The sequence below is a fragment of the Macrosteles quadrilineatus genome, unplaced genomic scaffold, assembly GCF_028750875.1.
Source record: "Macrosteles quadrilineatus isolate MER2022 unplaced genomic scaffold, UCM_ALF_1.0 Scaffold_29__1_contigs__length_1510060, whole genome shotgun sequence".
Classification (NCBI taxonomy): Eukaryota; Metazoa; Arthropoda; class Insecta; order Hemiptera; family Cicadellidae; genus Macrosteles; species Macrosteles quadrilineatus.
Window position 1 is genome coordinate 1,066,329 of NW_026542622.1, and position 4,605 is coordinate 1,070,933.

A 4,605-nucleotide genomic window follows, 5' to 3' on the forward strand; every position below is an offset into this window, starting at 1 on the left:
ATTTTAATATGTTACATTTTAACATGCTGCATTTTAACATGATAAAATGTTACATTTTAACATGTTGCATTTTAACATGATAAATGTTACATTTTAACATGTTTCATTTTAACATGATATAATGTTACATTTTAACATGTTTCATTTTAACATGATAAAATGTTACATTTTAATATGTTACATTTTAACATGTTGCATTTTAACATGATAAAATGTTACATTTTAACATGTTGCATTTTAACATGATAAAATGTTACATTTTAACATGTTGCATTTTAACATGATAAAATGTTACATTTTAACATGTTTCATTTTAACATGATAAAATGTTACATTTTAACATGTTTAATTTAAAAATGTTACAATTTAAAATGTTACATTTTAACATGTTACATTTTAATATGTTACATTTTAACATGCTGCATTTTAACATGATAAAATGTTACATTTTAACATGTTGCATTTTAACATGATAAATGTTACATTTTAACATGTTTCATTTTAACATGATATAATGTTACATTTTAACATGTTTCATTTTAACATGATAAAATGTTACATTTTAACATGTTTCATTTTAACATGATAAAATGTTACATTTTAACATGTTTCATTTTAACACGATAAAATGTTACATTTTAACATGTTTCATTTTAACATGATAAAATGTTACATTTTAACATGTTTCATTTTAACATGATAAAATGTTACATTTTAACATGTTGCATTTTAACATGATAAAATGTAAAATTTATCATGTTTAATTTTAAAATGTTACATTTTAAAATGTAACATTTTAACATGTTACATTTTAATATGTTACATTTTAACATGTTTCATTTTAACATAATAAAATGTTACATTTTAACATGTTGCATTTTAACATGATAAAATGTTACATTTTAACATGTTGCATTTTAACATGATAAAATGTTACATTTTAACATGTTGCATTTAACATGATAAAATGTTACATTTTAACATGTTGCATTTTAACATGATAAAATGTTACATTTTAACATGTTTTATTTTAACATGATAAAATGTTACATTTAAAAATGTTACATTTTTACATGTTGCATTTTAACATGATAAAATTTTACATTTTAACATGTTTCATTTTAACATGATATAATGTTACATTTTAACATGTTTCATTTTAACATGATAAAATGTTACATTTTAACATGTTTCATTTTAACATGATAAAATGTTACATTTTAACATGTTTCATTTTAACATGATAAAATGTTACATTTTAAAATGTTACATTTTAAAATGTTACATTTTAACATGTTACATTTTAATACGTTACATTTTAACATGTTGCATTTTAACATGATAAAATGTTACATTTTAACATGTTGCATTTTAACATGATAAAATGCTACATTTTAACGTTTCATTTTAACATGATAAAATGTTACATTTTAACATGTTTCATTTTAACATGATAAGATGTTACATTTTAACATGTTGCATTTTAACATGATAAAATGTTACATTTTTACATGTTGCATTTTAACATGATAAAAATGTTACATTTTAACATGTTGCATTTTAACATGATAAAATGTTACATTTTAAAATGTTACATTTGAACATGTTACATTTTAATATGTTACATTTTAACATTTTGCATTTTAACATGATAAAATGTTACATTTTAACATGTTGCATTTTAACATGATAAAATGTTACATTTTAACATGTTTCATTTTAACATGATAATATGTTACATTTTAACATGTTTCATTTTAAAATGTTACATTTTAACATGTTACATTTTAATATGTTACATTTTAACATGTTGCATTTTAACATGATAAAATGTTACATTTTAACATGTTGCATTTCAACATGATAAAATGTTACATTTTAACATGTTGCATTTCAACATGATAAAATGTTACATTTTAACATGTTGCATTTTAACATGATAAAATGTTACATTTTAACATGTTTCATTTTAACATGATAAAATGTTACATTTTAACGTTTCATTTAAAAATGTTACAATTTAAAATGTTACATTTTAACATGTTACATTTTAATATGTTACATTTTAACATGCTGCATTTTAATATGATAAAATGTTACATTTTAACATGTTGCATTTTAACATGATAAATGTTACATTTTAACATGTTTCATTTTAACATGATATAATGTTACATTTTAACATGTTTCATTTTAACATGATAAAATGTTACATTTTAACATGTTTCATTTTAACATGATAAAATGTTACATTTTAACATGTTTCATTTTAACACGATAAAATGTTACATTTTAACATGTTTCATTTTAACATGATAAAATGTTACATTTTAACATGTTTCATTTTAACATGATAAAATGTTACATTTTAACATGTTGCATTTTAACATGATAAAATGTAAAATTTATCATGTTTAATTTTAAAATGTTACATTTTAAAATGTAACATTTTAACATGTTACATTTTAATATGTTACATTTTAACATGTTTCATTTTAACATAATAAAATGTTACATTTTAACATGTTGCATTTTAACATGATAAAATGTTACATTTTAACATGTTGCATTTTAACATGATAAAATGTTACATTTTAACATGTTGCATTTTAACATGATAAAATGTTACATTTTAACATGTTGCATTTAACATGATAAAATGTTACATTTTAACATGTTGCATTTTAACATGATAAAATGTTACATTTTAACATGTTTTATTTTAACATGATAAAATGTTACATTTAAAAATGTTACATTTTTACATGTTGCATTTTAACATGATAAAATTTTACATTTTAACATGTTTCATTTTAACATGATATAATGTTACATTTTAACATGTTTCATTTTAACATGATAAAATGTTACATTTTAACATGTTTCATTTTAACATGATAAAATGTTACATTTTAACATGTTTCATTTTAACATGATAAAATGTTACATTTTAAAATGTTACATTTTAAAATGTTACATTTTAACATGTTACATTTTAATACGTTACATTTTAACATGTTGCATTTTAACATGATAAAATGTTACATTTTAACATGTTGCATTTTAACATGATAAAATGCTACATTTTAACGTTTCATTTTAACATGATAAAATGTTACATTTTAACATGTTTCATTTTAACATGATAAGATGTTACATTTTAACATGTTGCATTTTAACATGATAAAATGTTACATTTTTACATGTTGCATTTTAACATGATAAAAATGTTACATTTTAACATGTTGCATTTTAACATGATAAAATGTTACATTTTAAAATGTTACATTTGAACATGTTACATTTTAATATGTTACATTTTAACATTTTGCATTTTAACATGATAAAATGTTACATTTTAACATGTTGCATTTTAACATGATAAAATGTTACATTTTAACATGTTACATTTTAATATGTTACATTTTAACATGTTGCATTTTAACATGATAAAATGTTACATTTTAACATGTTGCATTTTAACATGATAAAATGTTACATTTTAACATGTTGCATTTTAACATGATAAAATGTTACATTTTAACATGTTGCATTTTAACATGATAAAATGTTACATTTTAACATGTTTCATTTTAACATGATAAAATGTTACATTTTAACATGTTTAATTTAAAAATGTTACAATTTAAAATGTTACATTTTAACATGTTACATTTTAATATGTTACATTTTAACATGCTGCATTTTAACATGATAAAATGTTACATTTTAACATGTTGCATTTTAACATGATAAATGTTACATTTTAACATGTTTCATTTTAACATGATATAATGTTACATTTTAACATGTTTCATTTTAACATGATAAAATGTTACATTTTAACATGTTTCATTTTAACATGATAAAATGTTACATTTTAACATGTTTCATTTTAACACGATAAAATGTTACATTTTAACATGTTTCATTTTAACATGATAAAATGTTACATTTTAACATGTTTCATTTTAACATGATAAAATGTTACATTTTAACATGTTGCATTTTAACATGATAAAATGTAAAATTTATCATGTTTAATTTTAAAATGTTACATTTTAAAATGTAACATTTTAACATGTTACATTTTAATATGTTACATTTTAACATGTTTCATTTTAACATAATAAAATGTTACATTTTAACATGTTGCATTTTAACATGATAAAATGTTACATTTTAACATGTTGCATTTTAACATGATAAAATGTTACATTTTAACATGTTGCATTTAACATGATAAAATGTTACATTTTAACATGTTGCATTTTAACATGATAAAATGTTACATTTTAACATGTTTTATTTTAACATGATAAAATGTTACATTTAAAAATGTTACATTTTTACATGTTGCATTTTAACATGATAAAATTTTACATTTTAACATGTTTCATTTTAACATGATATAATGTTACATTTTAACATGTTTCATTTTAACATGATAAAATGTTACATTTTAACATGTTTCATTTTAACATGATAAAATGTTACATTTTAACATGTTTCATTTTAACATGATAAAATGTTACATTTTAACATGTTTCATTTTAACATGATAAAATGTTACATTTTAACATGTTGCATTTTAACATGATAAAA